The sequence below is a fragment of the Suricata suricatta genome, chromosome 9 (assembly GCF_006229205.1).
Source record: "Suricata suricatta isolate VVHF042 chromosome 9, meerkat_22Aug2017_6uvM2_HiC, whole genome shotgun sequence".
Classification (NCBI taxonomy): Eukaryota; Metazoa; Chordata; class Mammalia; order Carnivora; family Herpestidae; genus Suricata; species Suricata suricatta.
Genome location: NC_043708.1, coordinates 79,703,861 through 79,723,225, shown reverse-complemented (window position 1 = coordinate 79,723,225; position 19,365 = coordinate 79,703,861). Strand labels below are relative to the sequence as shown.

At 38.8% G+C, this 19,365-nt stretch overlaps 1 long non-coding RNA gene across 5 annotated transcripts in view; it reads left to right on the top strand.

The window, feature by feature from the left end:
- LOC115302440 overlaps positions 1 to 4,245 on the top strand; it is a 178,505-nt gene extending 174,260 nt beyond the window's left edge. For all 5 annotated transcript variants that reach the window (XR_003913455.1, XR_003913456.1, XR_003913454.1 and 2 more), the window contains one exon: positions 3,621 to 4,245. This is a non-coding gene — a long non-coding RNA (uncharacterized LOC115302440). The remainder of the gene's footprint in view (positions 1 to 3,620) is intronic.
- Positions 4,246 to 19,365: the final 15,120 nt, after the last annotated feature.

The window sequence follows — 19,365 nt, the reverse complement described above, 5'->3', positions numbered from 1 at the left end:
CAGTAGGATTATTTTGGTTTTACATGACATTTGATATTTTCTAATAGCAATTATAGTTCAGTGGGAAAAAATAATAGTTACTTATTTCCCATTGAGAATATATCCCTCCCCTATGTACTGAGAGGAGAGCAGAAAGCTGTGGGATGAGAAATAGTGTTTTCTAAACTTGAGTCCTTTTGTAGCCACCTAATATTAAAATCTGTAGAGACAGAGTTGAATTTTAACTTGGTGTCATCTGACAGAAAAATTCAGATGTGACAATGGTCTGTCCCTTTGGGGCTCTATTTTTAAAAACTAGCTAATGTGATTTTTGGATTATTTGGATGATTATTTTATTACCTGAGTACTACCATGATATTTTTTTAACTCCATGTAGACGTTTGAACAGGAGATTGCTTTGCTTCTCAGTAGTATTACCTTAATTGTTGCCACATAATGAGATAGGAACAGAGGTAAATTTAATAAAGGCCAAGTGATTTCACAGTTTTCAGGTCTTTTAATAGAGGAAAAATGATTGAATATTGAATCATCATATAACACATGGTATGTTTAGCACCAAACTAGAAAGATCCTGTGACATAGATGTTAATTCTGTATCCTAAAGAAAAGGTTCAATTTCAGCAATAGCTCATTCTGTTTACATTCAGTTTATGTTGTTACTTTGAATTTTGGTGATGATATATTTGAAAATTTGTTTATAATGTGTCCTGTTACAAATATATGAATATGTATGTGTGTGTATTCAATTTAGAGCAATCTCAGAAGTGTTATGAGACTATCACAGTGGTCAGTGTGAAACATGACAAGAGCCGGGCACCAGGTAGTTACAGTCAGCGTGGTTAGAGGAGGTCTGTGCTCGTCCATGCAGGACCATTTTGCATAGTAGCAAAAGACACCCTTCCTCTGGGCAGATGCACTTGACCTGGCCAGCGGTGACTGACCGGATTTTACCCTTATCAGTTTCCTCAGCTGGGCACTCTCGCTCAGGGGTGTGCTCCTGTCCTGAGTAAAAAACAGTGAATCTGAGAGATAATGTGGAATATAATCTTCAAGACCTGGTAGCCAATTAAATCTAGAGGTCAAGGGCTGCCCCCCAACTTCTGGCTTTGGTAGCCATTGTTTTTAAAGTTAATATCTGATTTATTGACTCCTTTGCAACAATTAAAATAATTATTAGCTTTTGAAAAGCTTTGATATAGTCAAGAAAAACAAAACCCATGGAAAGGCTATTAAGAGAAGGGACCATGGCAGCAGTAGGAATGGACAAGGCACCCACTACAAAGTAGAAACCTGAAAGAGTGACCACTTCCTCTTTCCTGTGTGTTTATTTGAGAATCCATAGTGCCCTCTACTGCCTTGCCATGGGTCTGGGCCAACATGGAACAGTGTGACCTATTGTCACCTGTACATTTTAATGCCAACTTCCTTCTAGATGGACTTGAAGCTGTGGTTCTGGGAAGGAGAAGCATGACTGAGTAGAAGTACTTGGAGAGGTTTTGGTGGGCATAAGGGAGCTACTAAACCTTGGCCTGGTCATCCCTCTCCTCATTTCTCAGCAGACAGATAGAAATATTTATTTTGTGCTGGATGCTAACTAAATCATGCAAATAAAGATGGCAGGAATATAAGAGAAATAAAAGCACTATTCTTCATCATCTAAGAGCTTATGCCACTGCAGCACACTGAGAACACTTAAGGACACAAACACAGGCAAGTTACTGTTTTCCACTGATAATTGGGTTGGATAACCTTCTCACAGTGTCCTCTCACCATGAGAATATAGCCTGCCGTCTGTAGGAGGAATGCCAAGTGACAATGAAACATGACTGCCTCTGTGTGTGTGTGTGTGTGTGTGTGTGTGTGTGTGTGCATGAGTGTATTCTGTTGCATTAGGGGGTGGTGAATAATTTGCAGATGGCTTAGAGGAAGATAAATTAGGTCCATACTTCTGAGGATGGAGAGGAGGGAACAAGAAATGCTTAGTAGAAAGAAGAGCAAATTCAGAGGCAATAATGAACAGTGAAGTTAAAACACAGTAAAAAGAGAAGTTAACAACATTGCCCAGCTGGTGACATACAACTGCTTTCTTACAAAATGTTTCCATACACAAAGTCCAATCACCAGGAGCATGGAGGTGCATTGCCCCCTTAGCGGGATCTTCTTAATGTTGAGTTAGGCTTTTGCCTGATTACTGTAATACTTGGTCTAATTCTTTTCATCTTGAGCCTATAGGCTTAGGCAAAGCTGAGCAGCTGGTGTGTATTTTTGTTCTCTTATAATGGTGAGCACTTTAGCTATTAATCTTTGAAGCTCAAAAACAGATGGCAATAGCTCTTAACCAATATCCCGGAGCCCTCAGTCAAGTTGATGTTTTGTTTGGTTGTATTATAGAGAGACTTAAGGACAGTTTGCATCATATCCATTCCTCAGAATTGCAGACATTAAACACAGCCCTGGAACAAGGTGTAAATTATTGGAATCATCCTTGGAGACAGTTTAGTGATGAAATGCCAGGTCTTTAACAGACTTTGATGGGATTAGCTTAATAATAGTTATGTAATGTGTGACTTGAGGCAATGAACATGCTAAAAGGGACAGTTACTTCATCATAATGGACACACCTTTCACAGAATGATATTATCTGTCCCTTTGCAGTGTTCATATATATGTAAATGAAGGATACTTGTCACCATGGCAATGGCAAGACTAGCTAGCAGCGACCATGTTGCAAGTCTGCTCCAGCCAGTGAGGAGACAGAGCAGCATTCTAGGAGCAAGCCAGTGGGCCATGGAATCAGGTTGCCTGTTGGCATCTTGGTTCTACCACTTGTCAAGCAACCTTGGGCAAGGGACTTAACTACTCTCTGAACCTCGATTTCTTAATTATAAAATGGGGGTTATTTTAATGCATACCTGTTATGATGGGCGTCAATAGAGACAGCATGTGTAAATCACACACAAGTATTAGGCATGAAGTAAGTGGAATATTAGTTTCCTTATTGTTGTTGGACCTGTTACTTTCTTGTACTTTATTTATCTGGAATTTAAAATGGAGGTAATGCTTCCTGGAAATGTTTTAAACTTGTACAACTGAGTGCTTCCTGGAAGACAGAGTAAAAGGATTGTATACGAGAAGAAGAATGAATATGATTTGATAAGAAACCTAGTACCTACACCAGCTACCGCCCCCCTCTCTTTCTGGTGCCCAACCCACCTTCCATGTGTGTCCAAGCTTTATTGCTCCACCTCAAGGAACATCTGCATTTAGGAGCCCTCAGACTGAACTGCCTTCACCCTCTTGCCCAGGCCACCACTTCAATTCCAAAGTCAGTTTCCAAATTTTTAGTCTGTAAATTTGACCTAAATCCTTTTGGTAAGAATCTCTGGGATTTGTTATTGTGGTGGTGGTGGTGGTGGTGGTTTCCAGGCTAAAGCAGTAACATGTATGTAAGACCTCCTAATTGAATAAAGGTCAAATCTAGGATATTTGTTCATGTGGATCAGACTGTCTAGACTGAGAGTTATTCTAGATAATTTAGGCCATATGAACACATCTTGCTCCTTTCACCTTTGGAGCTCAGAGTGTAATTACCTATGGGCTGATTTTCTTCCTCTCCACAGGACAGCCAACTCTTCTACCTTGCACCTGAGCCGATTTTGATCCATTGCTGGTTCAGAAGCTTGAGGAGCTTGACTTTAGCCTCTGGAAACCTGCCTGTGCTGGGCATCCCTTCTGAGCCCTGGACCCCTCACATGTTAAGATGCCAGAAAGATGAGGAAGAAGCAGCAAAGAGGACTGAGGAGAATCAACCAGTTGAAGTAAAACAATAATAACCCAGGAGACTATGGTTTCCAGGAGGTCAAGTAAAGAAAGTATTTCAAGATTGAAGAGGGGGCCAATGATATCAAATGCTTTTAGTAGATGAAGCAGATGAAGACTAAAAATTGATTATTGAATTTGGCAACATTGATTAGGTTAGTTTAGTGCATGAATTTCATCCTCTCTTTAATTCTGGTAAAGTCTCTGAGAAGGTAACTCTTTTGTATTTTTTGCAAACAACCTAAGATACAGGATACATAATAACCTGTTTAGATTCACACACTTGGAAAGTGGTAGAGTTGAGGCTTGAACTCAGATTTTCTGACCCCAATTTCCATTATCTCTGATATTAGCTATTTACATTTTTTAAATTGTTTTACATTTATTTTTTATTTTTGAGAGAGACACAGCACAAGTTGGGGAGGTGCAGAGAGAGAATGGGACACAGAATCCGAAGCAGGCTCCAGGCTACAAGCTGTCAGCACAGAGCCCAATGCAGGGCTTGAACTCACAAATCATGAGATATGACCCGAGCTGAAGTCGGAGGCTTAACCAACTGATCCACCTAGGCACCACATTTTTGTTTGACTTTAAATTGCAGATTTCCTTTTTCCAAGGAGGTCACATTTTAAGACTCATTATACATTATGGATATAAGATTTTGTTCTGCTTTTATGAATCTTAAGTATTAAGAATCTGGTAGAATAATGCTTTTGGGAGCCCCCTACATTATTTGGGAATAAAGCTAGACCTGAGCATGACCACTTTTAGTACTCAGCCCTCTGAATACCCTGAATGTTTTGTGGAAAGTAGAATGGGAAGAGGAAAATGTAAAGAGAGAGAGGGGATTCCTGTATCCTCAAACGAATCCTTTTCCCGAACACAGTTAGCTGGCCTCCCCCAAAGAGATTTCTGAGAAGGTCAACATGTATTGGTCATGGTCATTCAGTGCTCAAAGTTTCTTCAAAGGCTCTTGAAGAAACAAGACCTGGGAATAGAGTCCAATTTTATTGTGTCTATTTTGCTATAAACAAGCATTTGTATGAGTTTATATCAAGGTCACCTCAACTCTGTCTACTCCTTCCTTAGCTTAAGACTATCCTAAGTATTTTCAAACAGTAATGTGCCATGCAAAGGATTGAACATTTGTAAGCATTTGTGCACAGTATTGAAGTACTAGAATTCAGGCAGTAGTGTCAAGTGGTTCTTTTGTAGCTCAATGATTAATGCCATAAAAATGGAACACTCAATTAGGGATATGCCTGTGGCTTTGGAGCAATGTGAACAGGACTTCTGTGATAAGGGACTAATGTACCTTTTTGCCTGTTCATAAGCCCAAATTGTTGGGTAGACTGAGAAATGCTGTAGATATTGATTTCTTGAGGACTAGAGAAGAACAAGAGGGAGATTGATTTGACTGATCCAATAGTTTTCATCGCTTTTGTTCAACATAGGGATTTCTAATGATTTCTCTTACTAAAAAAATTCAACAATAGTGTTAGAGATATGGTAATGCTGTAAAATGATGGAAAAAATAACCTGCATAGAATCTGAATATACATGAAAGTGGCTTTCTTCTCATAGATATCAGATTTGTGGTTACCCACCAAATAATTTCAGATCCGATGTCTTCTATATGTATTTCTTTTGCTTTTCCACAGCTACAAAAGATAGCTATCATCATGAGCTTCATCAAAACCTGAAAAAAGTCATACTAAAAATTTGGCATCACACACATCAACATAATATTTAGGATATTCAAGACTTGAAAGAATCTCTTAAAATTTAACTTCATTTTGAGACATAAAATAATGGAATTCTAGAATTGCAAAATGCTAACAAACAGAACTTACTAAAAACCCAACATTAATTAAAATAGCCCAAGTCATGGGCCAATTCTAAGTTTTACAGGGCTGTTTTGAATAGTTTAAAAGCTGAGACTTATGCTAAGTCAACATGCCTGGTCCATCCAGTGCCCTAGGAGTGTCCAAGACAGCCACAAAAATGCTGAAGAGAGTCCATAGCCTTGAATTCAGAGCGTCCATGACTGTGCCTATTATTTGTGAATGTGGTTGGAAACTAGTGCTCAAGGCTCAAAGCAATGAAACCTGCCTGTTAAAGAAAGTAGCTTCTCAAATGGTAGTGCCTTGCACAGATTCTGGAGGGTTGAACGGCTCCCGGATCTAAAGATTGAGAATGGATATTAGGTAGTTAATCTGTTAGTGCTTCACGGGTTGGTCTAGGGTGGGTGGGGCAGGATGTAAAGGCCTCACCTCAAGGAGAACCAGGAATTCATCACCATCCTGCCATTAAGTAGTTGCACATCATCTTGGCTCACTCTGAATCTCTCAGTGGTTCTGCTTTCTTACTGGTGAAATATGGGGAGAGTGATTGTCACTGCCTCTCCCAGGATTAATGAGGTGGTATTCACCAAGAGCATTGTACTCTTAGAAAGGAATGCTCTGTGGCAAGATGTTATAGGGCAATAACATTAAGCATGTTTTAAACATGTGCCTGCTGTTACCAAATGGATGCTATGCTGAACAGTCTTGTATCTCAAATACAAACCGATGCATATGGAACTGCTTATGGGTAACAGATGACAGACTGAATAAGTGAGATAGTTGATTATTATACAGAAGGTAGTTCATGCTTAGGAAATGCTTCATGCTTGCTATTTCGTCCTCAATACACTGAAGACGTACTTGAGAAATCCCATTTAGATAATCACTAGCCATTGATGGCGGAAATTAGAAATGGAGAAAAGGACTGGGTCACCGAATCTGTTTCCCAGGAGACAACATGGAAGAAGCAATTCCAGCCACAATGCCTGGAAGCTCCTGCTGTGTGTTAGCGCAGCTTCATAAACTTGCCTCTGTAACTGTGGCTGTGATAAATGCCAGACTAAGCCTAGGATGGCTACCCCTAGACTTAATCTTCACGGTTGCCTGAAATCTTTTATACAAGGACTGCATTGTAAACCTCCAGGATCCACAAGTAAATAACAAGGCTCTTCCATCAGAGTGGCACCTGCAAACATCCCACCTTGCTTGTGCAAGTTATTCCGACACATTTCCATTTATCAGGCAGATAATAATCCAGCTGCTTCGTAATGAGCATCTTTTCCTTTATTTGGAGGTTCTGGCTTCATGGTGTGATTAACTTGCTGAAGTCAGATAACTTTGTTCCTCTAATTAAAATTCTCTAGTGGGTTCCCATTGCACTTAGGAAAAATCCCACAGTCATCAGGACCCTAGCAGAGCTGGCTCTAACCTCCTCTTGGACCAGCTACCCCTTGTTTGCCGTGCCGCACATCCAGCTCACTCCCACTCGTTGCCCTTGCTGTCCCTTGTAGCTAAAGTGCTCTACCCCAGATTATATGCTGGAAGCTTCATATCTCAGCTCAAATGTCACTTTCTCAGAGAGGCCTTCTCTCACCACCTCATCTAACATACTGCCCTCCCCACTTTTCATCATATGACCTCAGTGTATTGTCTTGCAAAACACAGCAACTGCAGTTACCTTGCTTGTTGCCTTGATTATTGTTACCTCCTCATAGAAGTAGATAGCTTGACTATCTTCATCACTTTGTAGCCCTTGTGTCTGGAAGAGCACCTACAACATAAAGTAAATAGGACTTTGGTGGATGGATTAATGGGCAGCATTCATGATTTAGATTTCCAAATTCTTTATGGGATTTTTGATACTACTCACTGTAACCAATTCCTCAATGTGATATGCTTGCTCTGACAAAATCTTTTGCCCAGTGTTTAGTTAAGACAGCCTGGGATGATTCTATTCATTATAGCTTAGCTTTATGGACAAGAGAGAACTCACAGAAAATGGGATCTAGGGACACAGCGATTTCTGGAGTGGCTCAACCTGAAAATACGTCTTACAAACTTACTTTTAGTTTTCTACCCAGATAGAGGGTGTTGCAAAAGACCAGTGCTCAAATTTCAATTCTAATCCTTACCAGTGGAAGGTTGGAAGGACATTCAGCCTTTCTAAATCTGCATTCACATATATTGCCTGCCTGATTTACATCTGAAGGACCAAGTGAGATAATGTGGCTGAAAGGCTCTGAAACATTTATATTGCTATTTGGATGTAAGATATTAGTGTTTATACATGAGTCTATTGAATAATCTATCTGTTGACTCCTTTCTTCCTTACCAGGTGATCACTTTTTACTTCTTTTTGTATTTGTAGTCTTCAGTGCAATAGGTATTCAATACATCATCCAATGAATGAATGGGTGGATACTATTATTCCTATCTTTCTCTTGGTCAACTCCTATCTCCTTATTGTAAACCTTGTTGACTTTGTATTTATTCTTCACTCTTTTTTGGTAAGCTATTGGCCATTAAATAGAACAGTTTCATAGGAACATCTTTCACTTAAAGGGATTTTAGTGTGACTTTCTGCTGTTATTGTCACTGTACGTGGTCTGGACATGGGTTTTAGCATCCTAGAGTACTGTAAGGGAGAGAGCGAATCTATCCAATAAACAAAGTGAAAGACACAGATGTACTACTGGCCATGGCCTTCTAGGGTGTAGACCCAGAATATCTGAGATTCTTTATTAATCACAACCCCAACTCACTCCAATCTATGTGCTGGAACCATTGAGGAAACTGAAGTCAAGACCTTAGTGAATCATGTCCTAGACTGTTGGGCAATACCTTTATTTTGGGATTTGGATTATTTGTAGATTGACCTTTTTTAGTAAAATGAGCGTCACTGTTTCTTTCCATTTTGCAATAAAAAGCTACTGGCCATTTAGCCAGAAAGCAAATATTTTCATTTTGAATTGCTTTCTGGACATTTTTCCAACAGTTTGATTTGAAGCTGTGAAACACATTATTCTCCTTCCCTCCTCCCATCCCCCCTTCCCCATTTCCTCTGAGGTGGATCAAATGCAGTGCTTCAAAAAATAAAGCCAGTATTCTGTGATTGCTTCTTTACCATATGAAGGGATTAGAGAAGCTGAAATAAATGCTTGTTTGGATCCAAAATCCTGCAGTCAAGGAAAATCTGCCAGCCAACCAGGTATTCCAGAATATCTTGCCTTAAGGCCAGCCTGCCCCGAGACTGGCATTGAAATATGTCTGGGCTTTGGTATTTTCTGTGTAGCTTAAAATGCTATCTTTGGGCACATTTATTGGGCTGCATAAGAAATATTGTACAATCTGCATAGTGATGAAGTTACGTGTGTCTTAAACATGTTCTCCAGTCATAGAATATTCCTTTTGCAGACCTTTGGATCCCTTAGGTTGTTTTTAAATTTAATTTTAATTTTCTATTTTTCCATCTGGATGCACTTTCCACTATCCATTTCTTTCACTAAAAATTTCCAGCTTGTTTGGTTCTTTATCCACTGAAAACCTTACCTCTGAACCTATGCCCTTTATACAATAACACACACACTTTCTCTCTCTCTCTCTCTCTCTCTCAAAAACAAATGTTAAAAACTTTAAATTTAAGAGTTTAATTTTATTTCCAGCTGTAATTTACTATCAGTAGCCTGGATGTCCTTAATTTTAGTCATTTCCACTCCTGCTTGGTTCAACTCAAGGCACTAAAATCCTGATTGACTCATAGTCTAGGTATTTAGTAGATTTGTATATTTCCTTTTTATTTTGGTGACATTGCTTAGGTTTGCCCTGCCATTCTTGACATAGCTGATAATGGGAAGCTTTCAAAAGACATTTTTCTTTACTTGTTAATAATAGCAAGTAATAGCAGTTGAATTTAAAAAAAGAATACACGAAAAATAAATATAATTTCAAGAAGGCTCATCATGAACAAAACAGCAATAAATTGCAAATTTTCAGAAATAGGTTGAGGATTCATATTTCAGATTCCTCAAAAGTAGGTGAACTTCTTTCTTCTCATTTTTTCCATGGTGTCCTTTAAGTAGGGGATGAAGGATGCTTTGCAGAGGTGAATGAAATTCACTGCCCTATCATTATAAAGGGCTGACTCAAACTTTCAAATATTTTGAGTGGTAGGAAAAAAATATACACAAGATGATTTTATGAGTGTTAAAAGTGTTGTCTGAACCCCAGGGAAAGATCCAACTGGATCAAAACTGCTTTAACTCTCCTGCATGCATACTATACACTGGGAAATTAAGGGCTTTGAAAAGTCCCGTGGTAAGGAATCTTGTTTAACTTGGTATTTCCCACACGTATCAGACTATGAAATTCTCTTCTCACAGAATAAGAATTAACCCTCACAGAAAATGTCCAGAGAACACAGCTAAAGAAAGGTTCTGATCGTTCTAGAGGCAGAGGGTGCGTGTATGGAGCACTGTCTTTGCCATGTGGTCAGCAAGAAAGAACCAGGAAAAGTGGCCACGTTCAATGGTAGCCAGCTTGAACCTAGGGATGAAAGCACAAGATGTGGTTTGGAGTAGAGAGTCTCTACTCAAAATGAGAACAAGACTGAGGGAGAGAAAAACTGCGTAGATATTCCATGTGACCCTAAGCAGGCATGCAGAAAGGTTCCTCCTTATGGTAAGCTGAGCTTTTCCAACTTGGTTGGATGTTTGAATCATGTAGTTGTTTTATGTTGCCTCAAAGGCAATTGACTGTGTTTCCGTTTTTCAACGTATATAGAAAAAACAACATTCTTGAGTCATTAATTCAATAATTACCCAGCATATCCCTGGAGAATATTCATAATCATGTTATGTTAAAACAGGTTCAAAGTATTTGTCATTGTTTTCATTTTAAACCACGTCAGTTAGATTTCCTGCAAATTTCACATGCGCACATGCACGTGCACGCATGCATGTGCACGTGCACACACACGCACGCACACACACACTGCTAGCACCCACATGTCTGTTTCTCATTCTGTGGTGACATGTAATGAAAGGTTATTGTGAACCAGGTCTACATAAGACAGCTGCCCTGCAGATGTTTCAGGATTATATTAAATGCTCTACACATTAATGTTGGCTTCTAGGGGTCTGAAGCTCTCACCCCAACCCAAGTACTTTAACTTTTCATTCCTCTTCCATTTACTTTCAAACTGAATGATTAAGGGACAATATGAAAAACACATGTAAAATGCCCACTGCATTTTCTTTCCTTTTTTTTTTCTTTCTTTTTCATACATAAAAACAATGGGGGAAATCCAATGCAGGGATACTGGGGCCAACGAGTGGTTTACTTTGAAGCTTACCAGGGACACGAGGGAAATTTGCCAGTACATGGATTGCGTTTGAAGAGTCAGATCAAAGAAAGAAATATGGAGTGTCAGAGCCTGGCATCTCCTGGGTTTGGATGTCCGAAGTGCAGTGTCCAAAGCAATTTTCATTCCTTGTCCGTGTTGCATTTGGTGTCACTCTTCTCTTCCAAAAGGTCCTTGAAATGAAAAGGCATATGTTCAGTGTGGACAAAGATGTAACCCATCATCATATTTTTAAAATGGAATTGTCAAGTAGCCTTAGATTTAGATTTCATTTGGGGATCTGCTGATCCCTGGAAAGGTTTAAATCCCTGGTAGTAAAAAGCATTTCATTTCCTTAATCCTTTCTAAGGATATTTCATTTAACTTCTAATTATTGTTTTCCTTAATTTTCTAGGATCCCCAAGGGAATAATTTTTTATACCTTTACCTTCTTGGAAACAATGGGGGAAAGGTCAATAGGACTCTCTGGTGAAATTGGACATGGGATATAGACTAATACATGGTGGCCTAGACTTTGCAGCGACTAAGACATGACACCCACAGGATAATTAGGGGGTCTGTGGCAAGCCTGTGATCTTCTGAAGTTCCAAGTGGAGGCATGGAGTGTTCCTGATGGCAGATTTCATGGAGAATGTAATCGATGTTTGTACACCAAACTCAAAACCTAGTAGGTAGTCTGTGTGTTATAGGACAGAGCTATTTTTGGTGCCTTGATCATCTATGGTCTTCTACCCTTCTCACAGACCCCAGACCCACGAACGAGCAAAGCCGCTTCATTTTGCCTTCCACTACCGAGTCCTTTCTGCTATTGCTTTTCAAAGATTCTGGGAATCTTCTGAGTCTGGTAGAAAAATGTGGATGGTACATATGCTTCTGATTTGGATTCTCATAATAACATTCCCTAAGGTTTCCAAAAGGCCAACACCTTGAAAAAGTATGTTAAATGGCTTAGTGTTTGTTTTTTGAATGTTTTAAATGCTGCATGCAACTTTGTTTGGTTCTGGGTATGCAGTTAGCATTTACTTAGAAGTCAATGCAGTGAACCTTTTCCACTGTATTTCCTATGAAATGGTTTAGTAGTGGACAACTATGTCTGTGGAGCTGGGGTGACCTTCCAAAAGGGAACTTATAGCCAAGGTTTTCTTTCTCCTTAAGCACCAGGGCGAAGGTTGGCCTCACACATATAAGTTGTGACAAGTCAATTTCTAGCCATGGAGTTGGATCCCAGAATATCATTTCCTCTTGTATTTCATGATTCTCTCCCTCCGGAGTTGGAGTCACTCATTCTATTACCATCTTAGATTTCACTTTCCATAATGCACCCATCTGAATTCAGCATTACTTTTCTTCTCCCTGGGAAGAAAACACCGAACCGTTTGTTTAACCCCTTGAGTCATCAGTTCATCAATAGGCCAGACTCTGTACTTTGGGATAGTTCAACAAACAGTTTTACCACTGACCACAGAGTTGGATGGAATAATCCCTTTCTGCAGAGAGCACAGGGGATGATCCAAGTCAGGGCATATGGGGAAGGATTTCTCTTGCCATCTGCATTTTGCATAGGCTCTTGTAACCACCAGACCAGTAGGCCCTCTCGTTCACCCTGTCAGCTCCAGAGAGAGCAGGCTTCACAAAAAAATATGTATCTGAACCTGAACAAAGAAGTGGTTTATGCTCTTCTCTTCACATCCTTGGATCTTAGGCATTAAAATATTTCTTTTCTTTTCTGCCTAAGATCTTTTACTTTAAAATTTTTAAAAGCCCACAGTGTGTCCGCATGGTCTTCTTATATGTTTGTTCACTTCTGCTGTTGTTGTTTAGGAATTAAACAAACAAAACTTCCTCCCCACCCAGTTCAAACTCCTTGTTTTGTTTAACTGGTGTTATTACCCTTTTCCCTAGAGGTCATTTAAATTAATCCTCAAAGGTTTGGATTAAAATTAACTAATATATATGCTAGAGTTCATGTCTATATACAAATCTGTTTGACTATTTTGACTAAGTCTATGAAACTACTCAGGAAATGGAATGAAGGTTTGGGACTCTCTTACCAACCAGTTATTTGGGGATGTATATCTTATTAAATGATTTGAGTGAAACCTGTACTTTTCTGCTAGGTATTTTATGTTCCGTAGATAAACAAACAAGCTATAAGACTAAGAAGGAAATTCAACTGAAAATGATTATAGATTTTTTTTCAGTGACTGAGAACCACGGCATCGTGAGAAGTTTTTGTTGTACTCAGTTCTACTCATTTGCGTGTGTGCATGTGTGTTCTGAAGGCCTAACTCTGACGAATTTTCTATTCATTAATACTCCACGTGTTGTTAATTGATTCCTTTGAAATTCCTTCTCATTTTGTGACAATGCTGACTTCTACTGGTGTAGAGTGACATTGTTAGAATGAGTTGTACATATAGATTCTAGATTGCGTGCATTCTAATGTGGCAAATTATAAAAGAACAAGAGGACACCACAGTGAGGAGAGAAGATTATTGGAAAGTTTTTGCCTGCGGCTGCCTCTGCAGAGTGTCACCCAGGTGGCCTTTCTGACCAGGGGTTTTAAGTGATGCTTCATTTTTCAGTGTGGAAATCTTTAGAACGAGCATCCTCTCAGGAATCCTGGAAGAACAGCATCCTTTTTACTTGCTATTCCCTTGGGAGGTTCTAGAAGATAGGATGGGAGACCATGCTGATTTGGAAAAGAAAAGAGGCCAGTTTTTCTATCAACACCTGAGGAATCAACCTATAGCCTGCCCACTGTAATCTCATGGGGCTGAGGTAACTGTGTGTTTAATAATATCGAGGACTTTGTGACTTACAAGAAGCCAGTCAAAGCAAGGTCTGGAGTCATTGTGCATCTACCCTTCCCTGGTTTATAAGACTCTAGGGAGAGAGGCACCTGGGTGGCTCAGTCAGTTGAGCATCCAACTTTGGTTCAGGTCATGATCTTACGGTTTGTGGGTTCAAGACCTGCGTTAGGCTCAGAGCCTGGAGCCTGCTTCAGATTCTGTATGTGTGTCTCTCTCTCTGTCCCTCCTCTGTTCTTGCTGTCTTTTTCTGTCTTTCAAAGATAAATAAATGTAAAAAAAATAATTTAAAAAAGATTCTAGAGAGAAATATTTGTGCTTTGTCATTTCTGAATCCTGTAGGGTGCTTAATAGTGGAACAATGGCACTACTTGTAACTTTGCAGCTAATAATTACTGAGTGTTTGCTCTAAACCAAGCAATAAACTAACCACTTCATAAGCATTACCGTGATTATGATTCTACAGTGTTATAATGAGTATTCTCACCTTATTGACAAGAGAACGTAGGCTTAAAGTTTATATAACTTTCCCAAAGTGACACAGCTGATATAGTGGGTTGATTAGTGGTCCCCAAAAGATATGTCCAAGTCCTAATCCCCAGCATTTGTGAATATGGCCATATTTAGAAATAGGGTCTTTGCAGATATCATTAAGGTAAGGATCTTGAGATGAGATTATCCTGGATTTAGGGTGGGCCCTAATTCCAATGACAGGTCTCCTTGTGGAAGAAAGGAGAGGACGATTTGTGACACACACAGAGATGGCCATATGAAGCTGGAGGCAGAGATAGGAGTGACACACCTATAAAACAAGCAACATCAAACATTGTTGGCCCCCACCAGAAGCTAGGAGAAAGGCATGGAATGGTTTTCCCTTCAGCCTCCAGAAGCAACCAACCCTGCTGATACCTTAATCTCAGACTTCTGGCCTCCTAAAGTATGAGAGAATAATTTATGTTGTTTGAAGCCACCCAGTTTGTGGTCATTTGTTACAGCAACTCTAGGAAACTAATACAGCTCGTCAGTGATGGAAACAACATTAAAAACCAAACATCAAAGCCTATGTTTTGAGCCCTATTCCTTACATATCCACTGTATTGACTAGGCCAACGCCATGTATCTAATAAATGTTTAATAAATGTTGGTGGGTTTAAATGTATTTGAACAAAACAGATGGCTGAATTTTGATTCTTCTCGTTTCTTTGGGAAAATGTTAGTGAAAGAAAGCATTTGGAGTAAGAATGGCTGTATTTTTTGGTAATAGCCATTTCAAACACTATAAACAGTTTCCTGTAGAATTTACCATTTGCTTTCATGAATAGCAAACCATTATAACCTCAGAGATTTAGTATTTTAGATCCATTGATTAGACATTTGTTTCAAAACCTCCTGAAGTGATAGAGGCAGTCCCCCAGATGAACAACTCCCCAACATATCTTCCAAAAACACTCTTCTTATTTTTCATCTGTGGAGATGATTATGAGCATCTCATTTTAAGTAGGACTGCAGTTTGCTCAGCAAAGTATAAAGGGGTGGAGTAAACTAATAGTGTAGAAGTTGGGGAGGTGGGAGGGCAGAATTTGGGCATCACCCACAAGAGATCAAGTGCGAGAAGAGAAAATTACTAGGAAAATGGCTGACGAAAAAATGCAACATTTTCCTTGTGGTACCATTTAGAATAAAATAATTGACTAAAACTTTTCTGCCACAAATGATTTCACTGAAAGAGAAGATTTTATTTTTTATTTTTATTTATTTTTATTTTTTTAATAGTTTATTTTCGAATTGGTTTCCATATAACAGCCAGTGCTTCTCCCCACAAGTGCCCCCCAACATGACCATCACCCCCTTCCCACCCTCCCGCTCTCCTTTCAGTCCATGGTTCGTTTTCAGTATTCAATAGTCTCTCATGATTTGTGTCCCTCCCTCTCCCCAGCTCTGTTTCCCCCTTCCCCTCCCTATGGTCCTCTGTTCAGTTTCTCCTATTAGACCTATGAGTGCAAACATATGGTATCTGTCCTTCTCTGCCTGACTTATTTCGCTTAGCACCCTCGACACCCTCGAGGTCTATCCACTTTGCTAGAAATGGCCATATTTCATTCTTCCTCATTGCCGTATAGTACTCCATTGCATATATACACCACATCTTCTTGATCCACTCATCAGGTGATGGATATTTAGGCTCTTTCCATGATTTGGCTATTGTTGACATTGCTGCTATGAACATTGGGGTACATGTGCCCCTATGCATCAGCACTTCTGTATCCCTTAGGTAAATCCCCAGTAGTGCCATTGCTGGGTCATAGGGGAATTCTATCGATAGTTTTTTGAGGAACCTCCACACTGTTTCCAGAGCGGCTGCACCAGTTTACATTCCCACCAACAGTGTAGGAGGGTACCCGTCTCTCCACACCCTCGCCAGCATCTATAGTCTCTTGATTTGTTCATTTTAGCGACTCTGAGAAGACTTTAAAGGATTAGACCAGAGGCATGGATTGCTCTCCTCAATTTGCATTGGAGTTTGGTTTTGGTAAGAAGCATTCTTGTCCTATGTCCTTTGTCAACATTATTCAGTGGCTGCGACTGTCCAGCAGAAAGGTCACGCCACAAACTGTCTAACCCCTGAGAGTGCTGGCAATGTCCTGCCCCAGTAAAGACTCAGATCTCATTCTGCTGGAACCAATGGCTTTTTCGGTGTAGCACTGAAATGGCAGAACATTTGTGTGGTTTTTCCCCCCAAACCATTCTTACCTTTTTTGTAAGACTTACTCCTTACTGGAACTCCATAAGCTTGGCAATATTATCCCTAATTTTTAGATGAAGAATTGAGGCTTGGGGAGGTTAAGTGACCTGCCCCAGATCACATGGCTCTCAAAGAATCCTAGGACCTCTGGGGATATTTCTTGATCTGTTTCTAAGTGGGGGGAGTGATTGGGAGTTGGGGGCCATTGCTTCACCAGCCCGCAGGCTATTCCAGGCCAGTTTAAGTCTGGTGCCATTGCTGACAACTAGCTGTAGAAATGCTTTAAGAGTTGGATGCTACAGTAGACTAAAAGCACAGGAAAGGAAAATGGATTAAACATCCATTCCATTCCAGGAGTGTTATATGTGTATAGTTATAGAAAATGCCCTGGAGCTGCCAAAGTTTCGTTTTTGGGTGTTTTTTTTTTTTCCTCCTCATCTCCTTGGGGAAGATAAACCAGAGAATTTTTAAAAATACTGTTGATATTGTTAAATTCTAAACCTCCCTCTGCTCCTACCAGTAACTTTCTAATAGCTAAACAGAAGCAATTTAGACATAATACACAAGACAAAGTAAACCTACTCATACTCAGTTGTCTGTTTTCCCAGGTGTTAAAGTGCATATTTCCAGCAACTAAATTAAAATCAAAGATTGGCAGCAACCCTTTCTAACCAAATGTGTCTTGGTGCTTGCATTGAAGATGGATATAGTTCAAAAACCATATGAATATCTTTTGGTCTTGAAAAGAAACACCTCTTTAGAGACATAGATAAAATACTACATTCCATTTTAATTACCTTGCTCTTCATCTTCACTATTTGAATAACATTTCTGTCTATTAAACATCATCTTAAATCTACATAAAATTCTTCAGCTTTTATAAACACATAAAAGCTTGGGAAAGAAAACGAAAATTACTTGTAATTCCACCATTCGATGGTAACAACTAGTAGCATTTTGAGGTATAGTCTCCTAGTTAGTTGTGTGTTTGTGTATGCACATGTATACACATGTGCACACGTGTGTGTGTGATTTTACAAATCAAAACCATTTTATTTTAAAATATGCTTTTTACACTTAGCCGTATATTATGAACTTTTTTCATATCACTATTATTCTTCGGTATAATTTTAAGTAGCTTTATAATATTTACTTTAATCTGTTTATTTCTTTACATGTTTTGAAGTATAAATAACATTAATATTCACTCCATAAATTTTAGAAAATGTCTTTAATTTGCTCAGAGGAGTTTGCAATTAAAAGAGTATACACTAAGACTTTGGATACCTTTTGTCATTTTGTCCTCTTAGAAAGTAAGAAATATTTATACCTTTTACCAATAATAGACTAAGACCCTCATTTCCTTGCACAATAACTGGCACACTTAGTTTCAATAATTACTAATGTGGTAGGCAAAATACAGTATTTTGTTACCTATATTTAAATCTTCTATTAAGAAGGATAAGAATTCATCTGTTATTCAGTCATGTTTTTCTTTTCTGAATTGTCTGTTCATTATATTATTTATAGCATTTTATTGAACGTGTTTTTAGGTCTTTATTTGGTTGTTTTTATTGCTGATATTTAAGTGCTGTATAGTTAAAGAAAATTTTTTCCTTGCCATGAATTTCTTTTACATTACTGTTTGTGTGTGTGAGTTTTCCATTTTTAATTTTTAAATTATGTTTTAATTTTAATGAAGCTTTTAATTTTGTTGAAGGCATTTTTGACATTAAGAAGTTTGCTTTTCAGGTAGTCAAATCTATCAGTATTGCATTTTATTGGTTATACCCATAAAATATTTATTTACTCATAACTTTTATGCCCAAGATCAGAAAAACGTTGATGATTTTTTTCACCAGGCTCTTACAATGGTGTTACTGTTCGTATTTAGTTCTTGAGTACATCTGGAATTTAATTGGGTCTCTACTATGAGGAAAGACATTAACATTCTCCTTGTATATTTAGCGTAGCACCTAAATAATTCACTATTATTTGTCATGAGACCCCTTCAAATACCATGTTTTATATGTACTTGAATTTGTTTCTAAACTTCATATTTTGTTCTATTCATCTTTTTTATCCCTAGTCTTCTACCACAGTTTTAGTTGTTTTATAATATCGTTTAATAACTCCAATGAATTCTGTCTGCTTGTTACTACTTGCATCTTTATTTTATTATTTAAAACTTTTTTCTTGGATACTTTGATGGTTCACCTCTCCCAGGTATATTTTAGAATAATCTTGTCAAGTCAAATATAAGAAAAAAATGTGACGTTGGTATTTCAATTAAAACTGCAATTGAATTTAATGTGTTAATCTTGGGCGATCTGACATCTTTTCAATATTTAGTCTTACACAGGCTCTTTATTTATGAAGTGACCTTATCCTTTACGATCACTGAGGTTGTATCAGATATTTCTAATTAATTCACCACAGGGTGTAGATGTCACACGTTCTATATTCGCCCCACAGTTTGCTTTAGTGGCTGCCTTGACACTGGCATCAGGCAGTGGTGTGGCCGGTTTGCAAAGGCTAAGTGTCTAACTTGGGCTTACATCATTGGCACGCAGGCATGCACCTGCCAGCCCCCACGCCTACGGAGCTTCGCTTTAAGCAGTGGACTTGAAGGTGATTAAGCAAGGAGGAGGAGGAAGAGAAATTTGGTCAAGAACAGGAATGAGCAGGTGATTTTTTAAAATCCCGTCTTTTGTTGGTGGAGTGATAAATTACCCCAGAGTTCCCAGAACCATGAATTATATTATTTGGATCTCAGAGACCATTGGAGAT